The sequence below is a fragment of the Mesoplodon bidens genome (assembly GCF_964165515.1).
Source record: "Mesoplodon bidens genome assembly, contig: HAP1_SCAFFOLD_43, whole genome shotgun sequence".
Lineage (NCBI taxonomy): Eukaryota > Metazoa > Chordata > Mammalia > Artiodactyla > Ziphiidae > Mesoplodon > Mesoplodon bidens.
This window is the reverse complement of record NW_027671385.1, coordinates 3,157,506-3,184,054: the sequence shown is the minus strand read 5'-3', so window position 1 is coordinate 3,184,054 and position 26,549 is coordinate 3,157,506. Positions and strand designations below refer to the sequence as shown.

Here is a 26,549-nt window from a genome sequence, read left to right as displayed (position 1 = left end):
ACAATGGTCCATGCCCGCGTCATCACAAGGCTCTAAGACCTTTGTAACCACAATGCTCCATGAAATTTCCATCACATTGCTCCGTGATCCTTGTCATCACAATGCTCCATGCCTTTGTCAGAAAAATGCTCCATGACCTTTGTCATCACAATGTGCCACTCGATTTTCATCACAACAGTCCACAAATTTATCATGGCAATGCTCCATAAAACTTGCAATCACAATGATCCATGCCCTTCTCACCACAATGCTCCATTATCCCTGTCATAAAAATGCTCCATGACCCTCGCCATCACAATGTTCCACGGCCTTGTCATCACAAGGCTCCATGACACTTGTCATCACAGTGCTCCAAGACGCCTGTGATCACACTGCTCCATGCCCTTGTCATCACAAAGCTCCATGACACATGTCAACAGAATGTTCCATGGCCGTCTCTTCAAAATATTCCATGCCCTTGTAATCACAATGCTCCAAGAGCACTGTAATCACAATGCTCCATGCCCCTTTTCATCTAAATGCTCCATGAACCATGTCATCACAATGCATCATGCCCATCATCATAATGCTTCCGGCTATTGTCAGCGCAATGAAATTAAAATTATCCATGACCTCTCTCATCACAATGCTCCATGACCCCTGTCATCACAATACTCCATGAACATTTTCAGCTCAATGCTCCATGAGGCTTTTCATCACAATGATCCATGCCCTTGTCATCCCAATGCTCCATGACCCCTGTATTCACAATGCTCCGTGACGCTGGTCATCACAGTGCTCCATGACACCTGTCATGACAATGCTCCATGCCTTTGTCAGCAAAATTCTACATGACCTTGTCATTACAATTCTCTATGCGCTTGTCATCACAATACTCCATTACCATTGTCATCACAATCCTCCATGAACCTTGGGATAACATTGCTTCATGCCCTTGTCATCGAAATGCTCCATGCTCCTTGAAATCAAAATGATCCATGACCTCTGTCATCACAATGCTCCAAACGCTTGTGATCACAAAGTTCCATAACACTTGTCATCACAACGTGCCATGATGCCTGTCATCACAATACTCCATGTACTTTTCATCACAATGCTCCATGACCTTTGTCATCACAATCCTCAATACACTTGACATCACAATGCTTCCTGACTCGTGTCGTCAGAATGCTCCTTGAACCCTGTCACGAAAAGGCTCCATGCCTTTTTCTTCACAATGCCCCTTGCCGTTTCCATCACAATACTCCATGCAATTGTCATCAAAATACTCCACAAGCTTGTCATCAGAATGCTCCATGACCCTTGTCATCACAATTCTCCATGCACTTGTCAGCACAATGCTCCCTGACCTTTGTCATCACAATGCCCCAAGCCATTGTCATCAAAATGCTCCATTACATTTGTCATCAGAATCCTACATGACACTTGGCATCACAATGCTCCATGCCATTCTCATCACAATGGGCCATTACATATGTCATTGCAATGCTCCCTGACACCTGACTTCACAATATTGCATGACCTGGTCATCACAGTGCTCCATGACCCCGGCCATCACAATGTTCCACGGCCTCGTCATCACAAGTCTCCATGACACTTGTCATCACAATGCTCCAAGACCCCTGTAATCACAATATTCCATGCCCTTGTCATCACAAAGCTCCATGACACATGTCATCAGAATGTTCCAGGGCCTTCTCATCAAAATGTTCCATGCCCTTGTCATCACCGTGCTCCAACACCCCAGTAATGACAATGCTCCATGCCCCTTTTCATCAGGATGCTCCATGAGATTTGTCATCACAAAGCTCCATGGTTTTCTCATCACAATGCTCCATAATTTGTTCATCACAATGCTTCACGACCTTGTCACGAAAATTCTCAATGGCCCTTGTCATCATAATGCTACAAGCCCTAGTCTTCACAATGCTCCATTATATTTGTCATCACAATCCTCCATTACATTTGGCATAACCGTGCTCCCTGCCATTGTCATTGCAATGGACCCTGACATATGTCATCACAATGCTCCCTGACACCTGTCTTCACAATACTGCATGACCATCTCATCACAATGATCCATGCCCTTGTCATCACAATGCACCATGTCCACTCTCATCACAATAATCTATGAAACTTGTCAGACCAATGCTCCGTGCCCCTGACATCACAATGCTCCATGCCCTTGTCATCACAATGCTCCATGATCCCTGTCATCACAATGCTCCGTGAATCCAGGCATCACAATGCTTCATAACATTTGTCATCACAGTGGTCCATGCCTGCGTCATCCCAAGGCTCTGTGACTTTTGTAACCACAATGTTCCATGAAATATCGATCACGATGCTCCGTGACCCTTGTCATCACAATACTCCATGCCTTTGTCAGAAAAATGCTCCATGACCTTTGTCATCACAATATGCCACACGTTTTCATCACAAGAGTCCACAAATTTGTCATGGCAAAGCTCCATAAACATTTTAATCACAATGCTCCATGCCCTTCTCCTCACAATGCTCCATTACCCCTGTCATAACAATGCTCAATAAACCCTGCCATCACAATGTTACATGGTCTTGTCATCGCCAGGCTCCATGACTCTTGTCATCACTAGGCTCCAAGACCCCTGTAATCACAATGCTCCATGCACTTGTCATCACAAAGCTCCATGACACATGTCATCAGAATGTTCCATGGACTTCTCTTCAAAATGATCCATGCCCTTGTCATCAGAGAGCTCCAAGACCCCTGTAATCACAATGCTCCAAGCACCTTTTCATCAGTATGCTCCATGAGATTTGTCATCACAAGGCTTATGGTTTTCTCATCACAATGCTCCAGGACCTTGTCATCACAGTGCTTCATGACCTTGTCATGAAAATTCTCAATGGCCCTTGTCATCATAATGCTCCAAGTCCCAGTCATCACAATGCTCCATTATATTTGGCATCACAATCCTCCATTATATTTGGCATCACTATGCTCCCTGCCATTGTCATCGCAATGGACCATGACTTATGGCATCACTATGCTCCCTGACACCTGTCTTCTCAATACTCCATGACCTTCTCATCACAATCCTCCATGTCTTTGTCATCACAATGCAGCATGTCCACTGTCATCACAATAATCTATGAAACTTGTCAGACCAATGATCCGTGCCCCTGTCATCACAATGCTCCATGCACTTGTCATCACAATGCTCCATGACACCTCTATTCACAATGCTCCATGACGCTTGTCCTCACAGTGCTCCATGACACCTGTCATCACAATGCTCCATGCCTTTGTCAGCAAAATGCTACATGACCTTGTCATTACAATGCTCTATGCGCTTGTCATCACAATACTCCTTTACCATTTTCATCACAATCCTCTATGAACGTTGTGATCACATTGCTTCATCCCCTTGTCATCAAAATGCTCCATGCTCCTTTAAATCAAAATGATCCATGACCTCTGTCATCACAATGCTCCAAACGCTTGTGATCACAAAGTTCCATAACACTTGTCATAACAACGTTCCATGATGCCTGTCATCCCAATACTCCATGCCCTTTTCATCACAATGCTCCATGATCTTTGTCATCACAATTCTCAATACACTTGTCATCACAATGCTCCCTGACACTTGTCGTCAAAATGCTCCTTGAAACCTGTCACAAAAAGGCTCCATGCCTTTTTCATCACAATGCCCCATGCCATTTTCATCACAATGCTCCATGCCATTGTCATCAAAATACTCCACAAGGTTATCATCAGAATGCTCCATGACCCTTGTCATCACAATTCTCCATGCACTGGTCAGCACAATGCTCCCTGACCCTTGTCATCACAATGCTCCAAGCCATTGCCATCACAATGCTCCATTACCTTTGTCATTAGGATCCTCCATGACACATGGCATCACAATGCTCAATGCCATTGTCATCACAGTGGGCCATTACATATGTCTTCACAATGCTCCCTGACACCTGTCTTCACAATACAGCATGACCTTGTCATCACAATGCTCCATGACACCTGCCATCACAATGTTCCACGGCCTTGTCATCACAGGACTCCATGACACTTGTAATCACAATGCTCGAAGACCACATTATTCACAATGCTCCATGCACTTGTCATCACAAAGCTCCATGACACGTGTCATCAGAATGTTCCATGGCCTTCTCATCAAAATGCTCCATGCCCTTGTCATCACAGTGCTCCAAAAACCCTGTAATGACAATGCTCCATGCACCTTTTCATCAGTATGCTCCATGAGATTTGTCATCACAGGGCTCCATGGGTTTCTCATCACAATGCTCCAGGATTTTCTCATCACAATGCTTTATGACCTTGTCATGAAAATTCTCAATGGCCCTTGTCATCATAATGCTCCAAGCCTTAGTCATCACAATGCTCCATTATATTTGTCATCACAATCCTCCATTACATTTGGCATCACCGTGCTCCCTGACATTGTCATCGCAATGGACCATGACATATGTCAACACAATGCTCCCTGACACCTGTCTTCACAATACTCCATGACCTTATCATCACAATGATCCATGCCCTTGTCATCACAATGCACCATGCAAACTGTCATCACTATAAATTATGAAACATGACATACCAATGTTCCATGCCCCTGACATCACAATGCTCCATATCCCCTGTCATCACAATGCTCCGTGACTCCAGGCATCACAATGGTTCATAACAGTTGTCATCACAATGGTCCATGCCCGCGTCATCACAAGGCTCTGTGACCTTTGTAACCAAAATGCTCCATGAAATTTCCATCACAATGCTCCGTGACACTTGTCATCACAATGCTCCTTGCCTTTGTCAGAAAAATGCTCCATAAACCTTGTAATCACAATGCTCCATGCCCTTCTCATTATAATGCTCCATTACACCTGTCATAACAATGCTCCATGACCCTTACCTTCACAATGTTCCACAGTCTTGTCATCACAAGCCTCCATGACAATTGTCATCTCTATGCTCCAAGACCACTGTAATCACAATGCTCGCTGACCTTGTCATCACAAGGCTCCATGACACATGTCATCAGAATGTTCCATGGATTTCTTTTCAAAATGTTCCATGCCCTTGTCATCACAATGCTCCAAGACCCCTGTAATCACATTGCTCCATGCCCCTCTTCATCTCAATGCTCCATGAACCCTGTCATCAAAATGAATCATGCTCATGATCATAATGCTTCAGGCTATTGTCAGCACAATGAAATCAAAATTGTCCACGACCTCTCTCCTCACAATGCTCCATGACCCCTATCATCACAATACTCCATGAAAATTTTCAGTCCAATGCTCCATGACCTTGTCATCACAATGATCCATGATCTTGTCATCCCAATGTTCCATGACCCCTGTATTCACAATGCTCCGTGACGCTTGTCATCACAGTGCTCCATGACATCTGTCATCACAATGCTCCATGGCTTTGTCAGCAAAATTCTACATGAACTTGTCATTACAATGCTCTATGCCTTTGTCATCACAATACTCCATTACAATTGTCATCAGAATCCTCCATGAAACGTGGGATCACATTTCTTCATGCCCTTGTCATCACACAGTTCCATGCTCCTTGAAATCAAAATGATCCATGACATCTGTCATCACAATGCTCCAAACCCTTCTGATCACAAAGTTCCTTAACTCTTGTCATCAAATCGCTCCATGATGCCTATCATCACAATACTCCATGCACTTTTCATCACAATGCTCCATGACCTTTGTCATCACAATTCTCAATACACTTGTTATCACAATGCTCCCTGATACTTGTCGTCAGAGTGCTCCTTGAACACTGTCACGAAAAGGCTCCATGCATTTTTCATCACAAGGCCCCATGCCATTTTCATCACAATGCTCCATGCCATTGTCATCAAAATACTCCACAAGCTTGTCATCAAAATGCTCCCTGACACTTGTTGTCTGAATGCTCCTTGAAACCTGTCATGTCAAGGCTCCATGCCTTTTTCATCACAGTGATCCATGCCCTTTTCATTACAATGCTCCAAGACCCTTGTAATCACAATGCTCCATGCCCTTGTCATTACAAAGCTCAATGACGCATGTCATTAGAATGCTCCTTGGCATTCTCCTCACAATGCTCCATCCCCTTGTCATCACAATGTTCCAAGACCCCTGTAATCACAACGGTCCATGCCCCTTTTCATCAGTATGCTCCATGAGACTTGTCATCACAAGGCTCCATGGTTTTCTCATCACAATGCTCAAGGACCTTGTCATCACAATGCTCCATGACGTTGTCATGAATATTCTCATTGGCCCTTGTCATCATAATGTTCCAAGCCCTATTCATCACAATGCTCCATTACATTTGGCATCACAATGCTCCCTGTCATTGTCATCGCAATGGACCATGACTTATGGCATCACAATGCTCCCTGACACCTGTCTTCACAATAAACCATGACCTTCTCATCACAATATTCCATGCCCTTGTCATCACAATGAAGAATGTCCACTGTCATCACAATAATCTATGAAAATATTCAGTCCAATGCTCCGGGCCCCTGTCATCACAATGCTCCATGCACTTGTCATCAAAATGCTCCATAACCCTTCTATTCACAATGCTCCGTGACGCTTGTCATCACAGTGCTCCATGACACCTGTCATCACAATGCTCCATGTCTTTGTCAGCAAAATGCTACATGACCTTGTCATTACAATGCTCTATGTGCTTGTCATTAAAATACTCCATTACCATTGTCATCACAATCCTCCATGAACCTTGGGATCACGTTGCTTCATGCCCTTGTCATCACAATGCTCCATGTTCCTTGAAATCAAAATGATCCATGACCTCTGTCATCACAATGCTCCAAACGCTTGTGATCACAAAGTTCCATAACACTTGTCATCACAACGTTCCATGATGCCTGTCATCACATTACTCCATGCCCTTTTCATCACAATGCTCCATGATCTGTGTCATCACAATTCTCAATACACTTTTCATCACAATGCTCCCTGACACTTGTCGTCAGAATGCTCCTTGAACCCTGTCACAAACAGGCTCCATGCCTTTTTCATCACAATGCCCCATGCCATTTCATCACAATGCTCCATGCCATTGTCATCAAAATACTCCACAAGATTGTCATCAGAATGCTCCATGACCCTTGACATCACAATTCTCCATGCATTTGTTAGCACAATGCTCCCTAACCCTTGTCATCACAATGCTCCATTACCTTTGTCATCAGAATCCTCCATGACACTTGGCATCGAAATGCTCCATGCCATTATCATCACAATGGGCCATTACATATGTCATGACAATGCTCCCTGACACCTGTCTTCACAATACTGCATGACCTGGTCATCACAATGCTCTATGCACTTGTCATCACAGTGCTCCATGACACCTGTCATCACAATGCTTCATGACCTTTGCCATCACAATGGTCCATGCCCTCGTCATCAACAGTCTCTGTGAGCTTTGTAACCACAATGCTCCATGAACATTTCATCACAATGCTCCTTGATTCTTGTCATCACAATGCTCCATACCTTTGTCAGAAAAATGCTCCATGACCCTTGACATCACAATGTGCCACACGCTTTTCATCACAACGGTCCACAAATTTGTCCTGGAAATTCTCCATAAACCTTGTAATCACAATTCTCCAAGCCCTTCTCATCACAGTGCTCCATTACACCTGTCATAACAATGCTCCATGACCCTTGCCTTCACAATGTTCCACGGCGTTGTCATCACAAGGCTCCATGACGCTTGTCATAACAATGTACCAAGACGCCTGTAATCACAATGCTCCATGCCCTTGTCATCACAATTCTCCAAGACCCTTGTAATCACAATGGTCCTTGCCCTTTTTCATCTCAATGCTCCATGAACCCTGTCATCACAATGCACCATGCACAACATCATAATTCTTCAGGCTATTGTCATTAAAATGAAATCAAAATTCTCCATGACCTCTGTCATCATAATGCTCCAAACCCTTGTGATCACAATGTTCCATAACACTTATCATCACAACACCCCATGACGCTCATCATCACAATTATCCATGGTCTTCTCATCACAATGCTCCAAGATCTTAGTCATCACAATGCTCTATAAACTTGTCAACACAATGTTCGCTGACACTTGTCCTCAGAATGCTCCTTGATCCCTGTCATGACAAGGCTCCATGCCTTTTTCATCACAATGATCCATGCCCTTTTCATCACAATGCTCCAAGACTCCTGTAATCACAATGCTCCATGCCCTTGTCATCACAAAGCTCCATGACGCATGTCATCAGAATGCTCCATGGCCTTCTCCTCACAATGCTCCATGCCCTTGTCATCACAATGCTCCAAGACCCCTGTAATCACAATGCTCCATGCCCCTTTTCATCAGAATGCTCCATGAGACTTGTCATCACAATTCTCCATGGTCATCTCATCACAATGCTCCAGGACCTTTTCATCACCAAGCTCCATTCCCTTGTCATCACAATGCTCCATGACACCTGTCATCACAATAATCCATGAACACTTTCAGCCGAATGCTCCATAACATTCTCATCACAATGCTCCATGACCAATATCATCACAATGCTCCATGACCACTGTCATCACCACACTCCATGACACCTGACAACACAATGATCCAAGACTCTTGTCATCACAATGCTCCATTCCCTAGGCATCACAATGCTCCATGACCCCTGTCATCACAATACTCCATGAACATTTTCAGCCCAATTCTCCATGACACTTGTCATCACAATGGTCCATGCCCTTCTCATCCCAATGCTCCATGACCCCTGTATTCACATTGTTCCTTGTAACTTGTCATCACAGAGCTCCATGACACCTGTGATCACAATGCTCCATGCCTTTGTCAGCAAAATGCTATATGACCTTGTCATTACTAACTCTATGCGCTTGTCATCAAAATACTCTATTACCATTGTCATCACAATCCTCCATGAACCTTGGGATCACATTGCTTCATGCCCTTGTCATCACAATATTCCATGCTCCTTGAAATAAAAATGATCCATGACGTCTGTCATCACAATGCTCCAAACCCTTGTGATCACAATGTTCCATTACACTTGTCATCACAACAATCAATGATGCCTGTCATCACAATACTCCATGCCGTTTTCATCACAATGCTCCATGACCTTTGTCATCAGAATTCTCAATACACTTGTTATCACAATGCTCCCTGACACTTGTCTTCAGAATGCTCCTTGAACCCTGTCACAAAATGGCTCCATGTATTTTTCATCACAATGCCCCATGCCATTTTCATCACAATGCTCCATGCCATTGTCATCAAAATACTCCACAAGCTTGTCATCCAAATGCTCCATGAACTTTGTACTCACAATTCTCCATGCACTTGTCAGCACAGTGCTCCCTGACACTTGTCATCACAATGCTCCAAGACATTATCATCACAATGCTCCATTGCATTTGTCATCAGAATCCTCCATGACATTTGGCATCACAATGCTCCATGCCAGGGTCATCACAATTGGCCATTACATATGTCATCACAATGCTCCGTGACAGCTCTGTTCACAATACTGCATTACCTGTACATCACAATGCTCCATGACCTTGTCATTACAATGTGCCATTCCAAATATCGTTGCAATAATCCATGAAACTTATTAGACCAATGCTCCCTGCACTTGTCATCACAATGCTCCATGCCCTTCTTATCAAAATGTTCCAAGACCCCTGCAATCAGAATGCTCCATACCCCTTTTCATCAGTATGCTCCATGAGACTTGTCATCACAAGGCCCCATGGTTTTCTCATCACAATGCTCCAGGAACTTGTCATCACATTGCTTCACAACCTTGTGAGGAAAATTCTCAATTTCTCTTGTCATCATAATGCTCCAAGCCCTAGTTATCACAATGCTCCATTATATTTCTCATCACAATCCTCCATTACATTTGGCATCACAATGGTCCTTGCCATTGTTATCGCAATGGACCATGACATATGTCATCACCATGCTCCCTGACATCTGTCTTCACAATACTCCATGACTTTTTCATCACAATGATCCATGCCCATGTCATCAAAATGCAACATGTCCAGTGTCATCACAATAATCTTTGAAAATTGTCAGACCAATGCTCCATGCCCTTGTTATCACAATGCTCCATGACCCCTGTCATCACAATGCTCCATGACTCTAGTCATCACAATGCTTCATAACGTTTGTCATCACAACGGTCCATGTCCGCGTCATCACAAGGCTCTGTGACCTTTGTAACCACAATGCTCCATGCCTTTGTCAGAACAATGCTCTATGACCCTTGGCATCACAATGTGCCACGTGCTTTTCATCACAATAATCGACAACCTTGTCATCACTATGCTCCATATACCCTGTAATCACAATGCTCCATGCACTTCTCATCCAAATGCTCTCTCACCTGAGATATCACAATGTTCCATCACTAATCATCACAATCCTCCCTCAACCCTGTAATCACAATATTCCATCACCCCTGTCATCACAATGCTACATCCACTTATCAGCACAGTGTTCCATGACCACTGACATCATAATGTTCCATAACCACTGTTATCAAAATGCTCCATGACCCTTTTCATCCCAAAGCTCCATGACCCCTGGCATCACAATGTTCTATAACCCCTGTCATCAAAATGTTCCATTACACTTTTCATCAAATTGCTGCATGGCCCTGTCATCAAAATGCTCCCTGGCCTTCTCATCACAATGCACCACACCCTTGTCCTAAAAATTCTCCATGACATTTGTCATCACAAAGCTCCATGTCTCTTGGCATCACAGTGATCCATGTCCTTGTCATCACAATGCTCAATGTCATTGTCATCACAATGCTCTATGCCCTTGTCATTACAATCCTCCATGACCCATGTATCACAGTGTTCCGTGCCAATGTCATCACAAAGCACCATGCCCACTCTCAAACAATAAACCATGAAACATTTCAGACCAATGCTCAATGCCCTTCTCATCACAATGCTCCATTACCTCTCTCATAACAATGCTCCATGACCCCTGCCATTAAAATGTTCCACGGCCTTGTCATCACAAGGCTCTATGACGCATGTCATCAGAATGTCCCATGGCCTTCTCATCACAATGCTCCATGCCCTTGTCATCACAATGCTCCAAGACCCCTGTAATCACAATGCTCCATGCCCCTTTTCATCTCAATGATCCATGAACCCTGTCCTTACAATGCACCATGCCTATAATCATAATGTTTAAGGCTGTTGTCATCACAATGAAATCAAAATGCTCCATGACATGTTTCATCATAATGCTCCAAACACTTGTTATCACAATGTTCCATAACACTTGTCATCACAACACCCCATGTTGCTCATCATCACAATTATCCATGGTCTTCTCATCACAATGCTCCATGAACTATTTCATCACAATGCTCAATACACTTGTAATCACAATGCTCTCTGACACTTGTCGTCAGTATGCTCCTTGAACCCTGTCATGACATGGCTCCATGCTTTTTTCATCACAATGATCAATCCCCTTTTCATCACAATGCTCCAAGACCCCTGTAATCACAATGCAACATGCACTTGTCATCACAAAGCTCCATGACGCATGTCATCAGAATGCTCTATGACCTTCTCATCACAATGCTCCATGCCCCTGTCATCACAATGCTCCAAGACCACAGTAATCACAATGCTCCATGCCCCTTTTCATCAGAATGCTCCATGAGACTTGTCATCACAGGTCTCCATGATCTTCTCATCACAATGCTCCAGGACCTTGTCATCACCATGCTCCATTCCCTTGTCATCACAATGCTCCATGACCCCTGTCATCACAATAATCCATTAACATTTTCAGCCAAGTGTTCCAGGACCTACTCATCTCAATGCTCCAAGGCCAATATCATCACAATGCTCCATGACCACTGTCATCACAACACTCCATGACTCCTGACAACACAATGATCCAGGACTCTTTTCATCACAGTGCTCCAATCCCTAGTCATCACAATGCTCCATGAACCCTGTCATCACTACACTCCATGAACATTTTCAGCCCAGTGCTCCATGACACTTGTCATCACAATGATCCATGGACTTGTCAACCCAATGCTCCATGACCACTGTATTCAAAATGCTCCGTGATGCTTCTCATCACAGTGCTCCAAGACACGTGTCATCACAATGCTCAATTCCTTTGTCAGCAAAATGCTACATGACTTTGCCATTACAATGCTCTATGCACTTGTCATCACAATACTCCAATACTATTTTCATCACAATCCTCCATGAACATTGGAATAACATTGCTTCATGCCCTTGTCATCACAATGCTCCATGCTCCTTGAAATCAAAATGATCCATGATCTCTGTCATCAAAATTCTCCAAAATCTTTTGTTCACAATGTTCCATAACACTTGTCATCACAATGTTCCATGATGCCTGTCATCACAATACTCCATGCCCTTGTCATCACAGTTCTCCATGACCATTGTCATCACAATTATCAATACACTTGTCATCACAATGCTCCCTGACACTTGTCGTCAGAATGCTCCTTGATCCCTCTCACGAAAAGTCTCCATGCCTTTTTCATCACAATGCCCCATGCCATTTTCATCGCAATGCCCCATGCCATTTTCATCACAATGCTCCATGCCATTGTCATCAAAACACACCACAAGCTTGTCATCAGAATGCTCCATGAACCTTGTCATCACAATTTTCCATGCACTTGTCAGCAAAATGCTCCCGGACCCTTGTCATCACAATGCTCCAAGCCATTGTCATTACAATGCTCCATTACCTTTGTCATCAGAATCCTCCATTACACTTGGCATCACAATGCTCCATGCCATTGTCATCAAAATGGGCTATTACATATGTCATCGCAATGCTCCCTGACAACTGCCTTCACAATATTGCATGACCTGGTCATCACAATGCTCGATGCCCTTGTCATCAAAATGTGCCTTTCCAAATGTCATCACTATAATCCATGAGACTTATAGGACCAATGCTCCATGTCCTTGTCATCACAATGCTCCATGTCTTTGTCGTAACAATGCTCCATGACCATTGTCATCACAATGTGCCACGCGCATTTCATCACAACGGTCCACATCTTTGTCATTGAAATGCTGCATAAACATCGTAATCACAATGGTCCATGCACTTCTCATCAAAATGCTCTATCACCAGAGATATCACAATGTTCCATCACTAGTCATCCCAATGCTCCCTCACCCCTGTAATCACAATGTTCCATGACCCTGTCATCACAATACTCCATGAACATTTTCAGCCCAATGCTCCATGACCCTTGTCATCACAATGCTCCATGCCCTTGTCATCACAAAGTTCCATGACACATGTCATTACAATGTTCCTTGGCCTACTCCTCACAAGGCTCCATGCCCTTGTCACCACAATGTTCCAAGACCCATGTAATCACAATGCTCCATGCACTTTTTCATGTCAATGCTCCATGAACCCTCTCATCACAATGCACCATGCCCATCATCATAATGCTTCAGGCTATTGTCATAAAAATGAAATCAAAATGCTCCATGACCTCTGTCATCATAATGCTCCAAACCCCTGTTATCACAATGTTCCATAACACTTATCATCACAATACCCCATGACGCTCATCATCACAATTATCCATGGTCTTCTCATCACAATGCTCCATGATCTTTGTCATCACAATGATCAATACACTTGTCATCACAATGCTCCCTGACACTGGTCATCAGTATGCTCCTTGAACCCTGTCATGACAAGGCTCCATGCCTTTTTCATCACAATGGTACATGCCCTTTTCTTCACAATGCTCCAAGATCCCTGTAATCACAAAGCTCCATGCACTTGTCATCACGAAATTCCATGATGCATGTCATCAGAATGATCCATGGCCTTCCAATCACAATGCTCCATGCCCTAGTCATCACAGTGTTAAAAGACTCCTGTAATCACAATGCTCCATGCCCCTTTTCATCAGAATGCTCCAGGAGACTTGTCATCAGAAGTCTCCATGGACTTCTGATCACAATGCTCCAGGACCTTGTCATCAACATGCTCCATTCCCTTGTCATCACAATGCTCCATGACCCCTGTCATCACAATACTCCATGAACATTTTCAGCCCAATGATCCATGACCTACTCATCACAATTCTCCATGACCAATATCATCACAATGCTCCATGGCCACTGTCATCGCAACACTTCCTAACACCTGACAACACAATGATACGGGACTCTTGTCATTACAATGCTCCATTCCCTAGTCATCACAATACTCCATGACCCCTGTCATCACAATACTCCATGAAAATTTTCAGCCCAATGCTCCATGACCCTTGTCATAACAATGATCCATGCCCTTGTCTTCGCAATGCTCCATGACCCCTGTATTCACAATGTTCCGTGACACTTGTCATCACAGTGCCCCATGACACCTGTCATCACAATGCTCCATGCCTTTGTAAGCAAAATGCTACATGACCTTGTCATTACAATGCTCTATGTGCTTGTCATCACAATACTCCATTACCATTGTCATCACAATCCTCTATGAACCTTGGGATCACATTGCTTCATGTCCTTGTCATCACAATGCTCCATGGTCCTTGAAATCAAAATGATCCATGACCTCTGTCATTGCAGTGCTCTAAACCCTTGTGATCACAATATTCCATAACACTTGTCATCACAACTCACCCTGATGCCTGTCATCACAATACTCCATGCCGTTTTCATGACAATGTTACATGACCTTTGTCATCACAATTCTCTATACACTTGTCATCACAATGCTCCCTGACACTTGTCGTCAGAATGCTCATTGATCCCTTTCTCAAAAAGGTTCCATGCCGTTGTCATCACAATGCCCCATTCCATTTTCATCACAATGCTCCAGGCCATTGTCATCAAAATACACCACAAGCTTTTCATCAGAATGCTCGATGACCCTTGTCATCACAATTCTCCATGCACTTGTCAGCACAATGCTCCCTGACCCTTGTCATCACAATGATCCAAGCCATTGTCATCACAATGCTCCATTACCTTTGTCATCAGAATCCTCCATGACACTTGGCATCACAATGCTCCATGCCATTGTCATCACAATGGGCCATTACATAGGTCATCACAATGCTCCCTGACACCAGTCCTGACAATACTGAAGGACCTGTTCATCACAATGCTCCATGCCCTTGTCATCACAATGTGCCATTCCAACTGTCATCGCAATAAACCATGAAAATTATTAGACTAATGCTCCATGCCCTTGTCATCACAATGCTCCATTACCTTTGTCATCAGAATCCTCCATGACACTTGGCATCACAATGCTCCATGCCGTTGTCATCACAATGGGCCATTACATAGGTCATCACAATGCTCCCTGACACCAGTCCTGACAATACTGAAGGACCTGTTCATCACAATGCTCCATGCCCTTGTCATCACAATGTGCCATTCCAACTGTCATCGCAATAAACCATGAAAATTATTAGACTAATGCTCCATGCCCTTGTCATCACAATGCTCCATGCCCTTGTTAACACAATGCTCCATGACCACTGTCATCACAATGCTCTGTGACTAAAGTCATCACAATGCTTCATGACCTTTGTCATCACAGTTCTCCATGCCCCGTCATCAACAGACACTGTGACCTTTTTAACTACAATGCTCCATGAACTTTTCATCACAATGCAATTTGACCCTTGTCATCACAATGCTCTATGCCTTTCTCAGCACAATACTGAACGACCCTTGTCATCACGATGCTCCATGAGCTTGTCAGCACAGTGCTCCATGACACATATCATCACAATGCACCATTCGCTTGTCATCACAGTGCTCCACAATCTTTTCATCACAATGCTCCATAAACCTTGTCATCACAATGCTCCATGCATTTCTCATCAAAATGCTCTCTCACCACTGATATCACAATGTTACATCACTATTCATCACAATACTCCCGCACCCCTGTCAAAACAATGTTCCATGACTCCTGTCATCACAATGCTACATGCGTTTATCATCACAATGTTCGATGACCCCTGACATCACAATGTTCCTTAACCCCTGTCATCAAAATTCTCCATGACCCTTTTCATCAAAATGCTCCATGACCGCTGACATCACAGTGTTCCATAAACCCTGTCATTAAAATATTCCATGACCGACTTCCGGGTAAGATGGTGGAAGAGTAAGACGCGGAGATCACCTTCCTCTCCACGGATACACCAGAAATACAGCTACACGTGGAACAACTCCTATAGAACACCTACTGAATGCTGGCAGAAGACCCCAGACCTCCCAAAAGGCAAGAAACTCCCCACATACCTGGGTAGGGCAAAGCGTAGACATTCCCGCACAGAGGATCGGTGCCGAGCGGCACTCACCAGCCCAAGAGGCTTGTCTGCTCGCCCGCCAGGGCAGGCAGCTCTGGAAGCTGAGGCTCGGGCTTCGGTCAGGGCGCAGGGAGAGGACTGGGGCTGGCGGCGAGAACTCAGCCTGAAGGGGGCTAATGTGCCACAGCTAGCCGGCAGCGAGTCCGGGAAAACTCTGGAGCTGCTGAAGAGGCAAGAGACTTTTTCTTCCCTCTTGGTTTCCTGGTGCACGGGGCGAGGGGATTAAGAGCGCTGTTTAAAGGGGCTCCACAGACAGGCGCGAGTCACGACGGAAAGCGCAGAGCCCAGTGACCTGCGTGGGACACTGGGGCTGCTGCTGCCGCCGCCAAGAAGCCTGTGTGCGAGCGCAGGTCACAATCCACACCGCCCTGCCAGGAGCCTGTGCAGCCCACCACTGCCGGTGTCCCGGGATCCAGTTGCGGCTTCCCTGGGAGAACACACGGCGTGCCTCGGGCTGGTGCAACGTCACGCCGACCTCTGCCACTGCAGGCTCGCCCTGCACTCCGTGCCCCTCCTTCCCTCCCGGTCTGAGTGAGCCAGAATCCCCGAAGAGGCTGCTCCTTTAACCCTGTCCTGTCTGAGCGAAGAACAGATGCCTTCCGGCGACCTACATGCAGAGGCGGTGCCAAATCCAAAGCTGAGACCCAGGAGCTGTGAGAACAAAGAAGAGAAAGGGAAACCTCTCCCAGCAGCCTCAGAAGCAGCGGATTAAAGCTCCACAATCAACTTGATGTACCCTGCATCTGTGGAATACATGAATAGACAACAAATCATCGCAAATTGAGGAGCCAGTAGTCAGTGCTGTGCCTCTGAGGTGGGAGAGCCAACTTCAGGACACTGGTCCACAAGAGACGTCCCATCTCCACATAATATCAAACGGCGAAAATCTTCCAGAGATCTCCATCTCAATACCAGCACCCAGCTTCACTCAACGACCAGCAAGCTAAAGTGCTGGACACCCTATGCCAAACAACTAACAAGACAGGAACACAACACCACCCATTAGCAGAGAGGTGGCCTAAAATCATAAAAAGTCCGCAGACACCCCAAAACACACCACCAGACGTGGAACTGCCCACCAGAAAGACAAGATCCAGCCTCATCCACCAGTACACATGCACTAGTACCATCCACCAGGAAGCCTACACCCACTAAACCAAACTTAGCCACTGGGGACAGACACCAAAAACAACGGGAACTACGAACCTGCAGCCTGCAAAAAGGAGACCCCAAACACTGTAACATAAGCAAAATGAGAAGACAGAAAAACACACAGCAGGAGAAGGAGCAAGATAAGATACCCACCAGACCTAACAAATGAAGAGGTAATAGGCAGTCTACCTGAAAAAGAATTCAGAATAATGATGGTAAAGATGATCCAAGATTCTATTTCCCAGATCCAAAATCTTGGAAATAGTATAGACAAAATGCAAGAAACAGTTAACAAGGACCTAGAAGAACTAAAGATGAATCAAGGATCAATTAAAAATAAAATAAATGAAATAAAAAAAATACTCTAGATGGGATCAATAGCAGAATAACTGAGGCAGAAGAACGGATAAGTGAGGTGGAAGATAAAATAGTGGAAATAACTGCTGCAGAGAAAAATAAAGAAAAAAGAATGAAAAAAACAGAGGACAGTCTCAGAGACCTCTGGGACAACATTAAACACACCAACATTCGAATTATAGGGTTTCCAGAAGAAGAAGAGAAAAAGAAAGGGACTGAGAAAATATTTGAAGAGATTATAGTTGAAAACTTCCCGAATATGGGAAAGGGAATAGTTAATCAAGTCCAGGAGGCACAGAGAGTCCCATATAGAATAAATGCAAGGAGAAATACGCCAAGACACATATTAATCAAACTGTCAAAAAGTAAACACAAAGAAATCATATGAAAAGCAGCAAGGCAAAAACAACAAATAACACACAAGGGAATCCCCATCAGGATAACAGCTGATCTCTCAGCAGAAACTCTACAAGCCAGAAGGGAGTGGCAGGACATAATTAAAGTGATGAAAGAGAAAAACCTGCAACCAAGATTACTCTACCCAGCAAGGATCTCATTCAGATTTGATGGAGAAATTAAAACGTTTACAGACAAGCAAAAGCTGAGAGAGTTCAGCACCACCAAACCAGCGTTACAACAAATGCTAAAGGAACTTCTTTAGGCAAGAAACACAACAGAAGGAAAAGACCTACAATAACAAACCCAAAATAATTAAGAAAATGGGAATAGGAACAAACATATCGATAATTACCTTAAATGTAAATGGACTAAATTCTCCCACCAAAAGACACAGATTGGCTGAATGGATACAAAAACAAGACCCATATATATGCTGTCTACAAGAGACCCACTTCAGACCTAGAGACACATACAGACTGAAAGTAAAGGGATGGAAAAAGATATTCCATGCAAATGGAAACAAAAGAAAGCTGGAGCAGCAATTCTCATATCAGACAAAATAGACTTTAAAATAAAGACTACTAGAAGAGACAAAGAAGGACACTACATAATGATCAAGGGATCGATCCAAGAAGAAGATATAATAACTGTAAATATTTATGCACCCAACATAGGAGCACCTCAATACATAAGGCAAATACTAACAGCCATAAAAGGAGAAATCGACAGTAACACAATCATAGTAGGGGACTTTAACACCCCACTTTCACCAATGGACAGATCATCCAAAATGAAAATAAATAAGGAAACACCAGCTTTAAATGAGACATTAAACAAGACGGACTTAATTGATATTTATAGGATATTCTATCCAAAAACAACAGGATACACATTTTTCTCAAGTGCTCATGGAATATTCTCCAGGATAGATCATATCTTGGGTCACAAATCAAGCCTTGGTAAATTCAAGAAAATTGAAATTGTATCAAGTATCTTTTCCGACCACAATGCTATGAGACTTGATATCAATTACAGGAAAAGAGCTGTAAAAATACAAACACATGGAGGCTAAACAATACACTACTTAATAACGAAGTGATTACTGAAGAAATCAAAGAGGAAATTAAAAAAAATATCTAGAAACAAATGACAATGGAGACACGATGACCCAAAACCTATGGGATGCAGCAAAAGCAGCTCTAAGAGGGAAGTTTATAGCAATAAAATCCCACCTTAAGAAACAGGAAACATCTCGAATAAACAACCTAACCTTGCACCTAAAGCAATTAGAGAAAGAAGAACAAAAACATCCCAAAGTTAGCAGAAGGAAAGAAATCATAAAAATCAGATCAGAAATAAATGAAAAAGAAATGAAGGAAACGATAGTAAAGATCAATAAAACTAAAAGCTGGTTCTTTGAGAAGATAAACAAAATTGATAAACCATTAGCCAGACTCATCAAGAAAAAAAGGGAGAAGACTCAAATCAATAGAATTAGAAATGAAAAAGAAGAAGTAACAACTGACACTGCAGAAACACAAAAGATCATGAGAGATTACTACAAGCAACTCTATGCCCATAAAATGGACAACCTGGAAGAAATGGAAAAAATCTTAGAAATGCACAACGTGCCAAGACTGAATCAGGAAGAAATAGAAAATATGAACAGACCAATCACAGGCACTGAAATTGAAACTGTGATAAAAAATCTTCCAACAAACAAAAGCCCAGGACCAGATGGCTTCTCAGGCAAATTCTATCAAGCATTTAGAGAAGAGCTAACACCTATCCTTCTCAAACTTTTCCAAAATATAGCAGAGGGAGGAACACTCCCAAACTCATTCTACGAGACCACCATCACCTTGATACCAAAACCAGGCAAGGATGTCACAAAGAAAGAAAACTACAGGCCAATATCACTGATGAACATAGATGCAAAAATCCTCAACAAAATCCTAGCAAACAGAATCCAACAGCACATTACAAGGATCATACACCATGATCAAGTGGGGTTTATTCCAGGAATGCAAGGATTCTTCAATATACGCAAATCAATCGACGTGATACACCATATTAACAAATTGAAGGAGAAAAACCATATGATCATCTCAATAGATGCAGAGAAAGCTTTCGAAAAAATTCAACACCCATTTATGATAAAAACCCTGCAGAAAGTAGGCATAGAGGGAACTTTCCTCAACATAATAAAGGCCATATATGACAAACCCACAGCCAGCATCGTCTTCAATGGTGAAAAAGTGAAACCATTTCCACTAAGATCAGGAAAAAGACAAGGTTGCCCACTCTCACCACTCTTATTCAACATAGTTTTGGAAGCTTTAGCCTCAGCAATCAGAGAAGAAAAGGAAATAAAAGGAATCCAAATCGGAAAAGAAGAAGTAAAGCTGTCACTGTTTGAAGATGGCATGATACTATACATAGAGAATCCTAATGATGCTACCAGAAAACTACTAGAGCTAATCAATGAATTTGGTAAAGTTGCCGGATACAAAATTAATGCACAGAAATCTCTGGCATTCCTATATACTAATGATAAAAATCTGAAAGAGAAATCAAGGAAACACTCCCAATTACCATTGCAACAAAAAGAATAAAATATCTAGGAATAAACCTACCTAAGGAGACAAAAGACCTATATGCAGAAAATTATAAGACACTGATGAAAGAAATTAAAGATGATACAAATAGATGGAGAGATGTACCATGCTCTTGGATTGGAAGAATCAACATTGTGAAAATGACTCTACTACCCAAAGCAATCGACAGATCCAGTGCTATCCCTATCAAACTACCACTGGCATTTTTCACAGAACTAGAGCAAAAAATTTCACAATTTGTATGGAAACACAAAAGACCCCGAATAGCCAAAGCAATCTTGAGAACGAAAAATGGAGCTGGAGGAATCAGGCTCCCTGACTTCAGACTATACTACAAAGCTACAGTAATCAAGACAGTATGGTACTGGCACAAAAACAGAAAGATAGATCAATGGAACAGGATAGAAAGCCCAGAGATAAACCCGTGGACATATGTTCACCTTATCTTTGATAAAGGAGGCAGGAATGTACAGTGGAGAAAAGACAGTCTCTTCAATAAGTGGTGCTGGGAAAACTGGATAGGGACATGTAAAAATATGAGATTAGATCACTCCCTAACACCATACACAAAAATAAGCTCAAAATGGATTAAAGACCTAAATGTAAGGCCAGAAACTATCAAACTCTTAGAGGAAAACATAGGCAGAACACTCTATGACATAAATCACAGCAAGATCCTTTTTGACCCACCTCCTAGAGAAATGGAAATAAAGACAAAAATAAACACATGGGACCTAATGAAACTTAAAAGCTTTTGCACAGCAAAGGAAAACATAATCAAGACGAAAAGACAACCCTCAGAATGCGAGAACATATTTGCAAATGAAGCAACTGACAAAGGATTAATCTCCAAAATTTATAAGCAGCTCAGGCAGCTCAATAACAAAAAAAAACAAACAACCCAATCCAAAAATGGGCAGAAGACCTAAATAGACATTTCTCCACAGAAGATATACAGACTGCCAACAAACACATGAAAGGATGCTCAACATCTTTACTCATCAGAGAAATGCAAATCAAAACTACAATGAGATATCATCTCACACCAGTCAGAATGGCCATCATCCAAAAATCTAGAAACAATAAATGCTGGAGAGGGTGTGGAAAAAAGGGAACACTGTTGCACTGCTGGTGGGAATGTGAATTGGTACAGCCACTATGGAGAACGGTATGGAGGTTCCTTAAAAAACTACAAATAGAACTACCATAGGACCCAGCAATCCCACTACTGGGCATATACCTTGAGAAAACCATAATTCAAAAAGAGACATGTACCAAAATGTTCATAGCAGCCCTATTTACAATAGCCCGGAGATGGAAACAACCTAAGGGTCCATCATCGGATGAATGGGTAAAGAAGATGTGGCCCATATATACAATGGAATATTACTCAGCCATAAAAAGAAATGAAATTGACCTATTTGTAATGAGGTGGGTGGACCTAGAGTCTGTCATACAGAGTGAAGTAAGTCAGAAAGAGAAAGACAAATACTGTATGCTGACATATATATATGGAATTTAAGAAAAAAAATGTCATGAAGAACATAGGGGTAAGACAGGAATAAAGACACAGACGTACTAGAGAATGGACTTGAGGATATGGGGAGGGTGAAGGGTAAGCTGTGACAAAGTGAAAGAGCGGCATGGACATATATACACTACCAAACGTAAGGTAGATAGCTAGTGGGAAGAAGCCGCATAGCACAGGGAGATGAGTTCGGTGCTTTGGGACCGCCTGGAGGGGTGGGATAGGGAGGGTGGGAGGGAGATGCAAAAGGGATGGAATATGGGAACATATGTATATGTATAACTGATTTAAATTGTTATAAAGCAAAAAATTAAAAAAAAGATGTTAAAAAATATTCTATGACACTTTTCATCAAATTTCTCCATGACCCTGTCATTACAATGCTCCCTGCCCTTCTCATCACAATGCACAATGCCCTTGTTATCAAAATAGTCCATGAACTTTGTCATCACAAAGATCCATGACCCTTGGCATCACAATGCTCCATGTCATTGTCATCACAATGCACCATGAACACTCTCATCATATTGCTCCATGCCCTTGTCATCACAAAGCTCCATGACTCATGTCATCAGAATACTCCATGGACTTCTCATCACAGTGCTCCATGCAGTTGCCATTACAATGCTCCATTATCCTTGTCATAAAAATGCTCCATGAACCCTGCCATCATGATGTTCCATGGCCTTGTCATCACAAGGCTCCATGACACCTGTCATCACAATATTCCATGAACATTTTCAGCCCAATGCTCCCTGACCTTCTCATCACAATGCTCCATGACCCTTGTCATTACAATGCTCCATGACACCTGTCATCACAACGCTCCATGTCCCTGGTCATCACAATACTCCATGAACATTTTCATCCCAATGCTCCATGACCCTTGTCATCAAAATGATCCATGCCCTTGTCATCCCAATGCTTCATGACCCCTGTATTCAAAATGCTCCGTGACGCTTGTCTTCAAAGTGCTCCATGACACCTGTCATCACAATGTTCCATGCCTTTGTCAGCAAAATGCTACATGACGTTGTCATTACAATGCTCTATGCACTTGTCATCACAGTACTCCATTACCATTGTCATCACAATCCTCCATGAACCTTGGAATCACATTGTTTCATGCGCTTGTCATCAGAATGCTCCATGCTCCTTGAAATCAAAATGATCCATGACCTGTGTCATCACAATGCTCCATGCCCTTGTTATCACAATGCTCCATGACCCATGTCATCACAATGCTCCGTGAGTCCAGTCATCACAATGCTTCATGACCTTTGTCATCAAAATGGTCCATGCCCTCATCATCAACAGTCTCTGTGACCTTTTTAACCTCAATGATCCATGAAATTTTCATCACAATGCTCCATGACCCCTGTCATCACAATGCTCCGTGACTCCATTCATCACAATGCTCCCTGCCATTGTCATCGCAATGTACCATGACATATGTCATCACAATGCTCACTTACACCTGTCTTCACAATACTCCATGACCTACTCATCACAATGATCCATGCCTTTGTCATCACAATGCACCATGTCCACTGTCATCACAAAAATCTTTCAAACTTGTCAGACCAATGCTCCATGTCCCTGACATCACAATTCTCCATGAGCTTGTCATCACCATGCTCCATGACCCCTGTATTCACAATGCTCCATGCCCATGTTCATCTCCTTGACCCATGAACCCTGTCATCACAATGCACCATGCACATCATCATAATGCTTCATGCTATTTTCATCACAATGAATTCAAAATGCTTCATGACCTCTGTCAAAACAATGCTCCAAACACTTGTGATCACAATATTCCATAACACTTGTCATCACAATGCCACATGACGCTTGTCATCACAATTATCCATGGTCTTCTCATCACAATGCTCCATTTCCTTTGTCATCACAATGCTCAATACACTTGTCATCAAAATGCTCCCAGACACTTGTTGTCTGTATGCTACTTGAACGCTGTCATGACAAGGCTCCATGCCTTTTTAATCACAGTGATCCATGCCCATTTCATCAAAATGCTCCAAGACCCCTGTAATCACAATGCTCCATGCCCCAGTCATCAAAAAGCTCAATGATGCATGTCATTAGAATGCTCGTTGGCCTTCTCCTCAAATTGCTCCATGCCCTTGTCATCACAATGTTCCAAGACCCTTGTAATCACAATGGTCCATGACCCTTTTCATCAGTATGCTCCATGAGAACTGTCATCACAAGGCTCCATGGATTTCTTATCACAATGCTCCAGGATCTTGTCATCACAATGCTTCATGACATTGTCATGAAAATTCTCAATGGCCCTTGTCATCATAATGATCCAAGCCATAGTCATCACAATGCTCCATTATATTTGCCATCACAATCCTCCATTACATTTGGCATCACAATGCTCCCTGCCATTGTCATCGCAATGGACCATGACATATGTCATCACAATGCTCCCTGACACCTTTTTCAATATACTCCATGACCTTCTCATCACAATGCTCCATGCCCCTTTCATCACAATGCTCCTTGCCCTTGTCATCACAATGCTCCATGACGCATGTCATCAGAATGTTCCATGACCTTCTCATCACAATCCTCCATGCCCTTGTCATCACAATGCTGCAAGACCCCTGTTATCACAATGCTCCATGTCCCTTTTCATCTCAATGCTCCATGAACCCTGTCATCACAATACACCATGCCAATCATCATAATGCTTCAGGCTATTGTCATCAGAATGAAATGAAAATTCTCCATGACCTCTGTCATCACAATGCTCCAAATCATTGTGTTCAAAATGTTCCATAACACTTATCATCACAACGCCCCATGACGCTCGTCATCACAATTATCCATGGCCTTCTCATCACAATGCTCCATGACTTTTGTCACCAAAATGCTCAATACCCTTGTCATCACAATGCCCCCTGACACTTGTCGTCAGTATGCTCCTTGAACCCTGTGATGACAAAGTTCCATGGCCTTCTCATCCCAATGCTCTATGCCCTTGTCATCACAGTGCTGCACGACCCCTGCAATCACAATGCTCCATGCCCCTTTTCATCAGAATGTTCAATGAGACATATCATCACAAGGATCCATGGTCTTCTCATCACAATGCTCCAGTACCTTGTCATCACAATGCTCCATGATACCTGTCATCACAATATTCCATGAACATTTTCAGCCCAATGCTCCCTGACCTTCTCATCACAATGCTCCATGACCACTGTTATTACAATGCTCCATGACCCCTGTCATCACAACGCTCCATGTCCCTGGTCATCACAATACTCCATGAACTTTTTCATCCCAGTGCTACATGACACTTGTCATCACAATGATCCATGCCCTTGTCATCCCAATGCTCCATGACCCCTGTATTCACAATGATCCGTGACGCCTGTCTTCACAGCGCTCCATGACACCTGTCATCACAATGCTCCATGCCTTTGTCAGCAAAATGCTACATGAAGTTTTCATGACAATGCTCTATGCACTTGTCATCACAATACTCCATTATCATTGTCATCACAATCCTCCATGAATCTTGGAATCACATTGTTTCATGCCCTTGTCATCACAATGCTCCATGCTCCTTGAAATCAAAATGATCCATGACCTCTGTCATCAAAATGCTCCATGCCCTTGTTATCACAATGCTCCATGACCCGTGTCATCACAATGCTCCGTGATTCCAGTCATCACAATGCTTCATGACCTTTGTCATCAAAATGGTCCATGTCCTCATCATCAACAGTCTCTGTGACCTTTTTAACCTCAATGCTCCATGAAATTTTCATCACAATGCTCTTTGACCCTTGTCATTACAATACTCTCTGCCTTTCTCAGCACAATGCTCCATGACCGTTATCATCATTATGCCCCATGCGCTTGTCAGCACAATGCTCCATGACACGTCATCACAATGCACCATGCGCTTCTCATCACAGTGCTCCACAATCTTGTCATCACAATGCTCCATTAACATTGTCATCACAATGC

The 26,549-nt window shown here is 43.1% G+C and overlaps 1 long non-coding RNA gene across 1 annotated transcript in view; it reads right to left on the bottom strand.

The window, feature by feature from the left end:
• The window catches only part of LOC308611479, a 678,306-nt gene that overhangs the window by 411,966 nt on the left and 239,791 nt on the right, over positions 1–26,549 (bottom strand). Inside the window, exon 2 of the long non-coding RNA XR_014014913.1 lies at positions 7,419–7,441. This is a non-coding gene — a long non-coding RNA (uncharacterized lncRNA). The remainder of the gene's footprint in view (positions 1–7,418; positions 7,442–26,549) is intronic.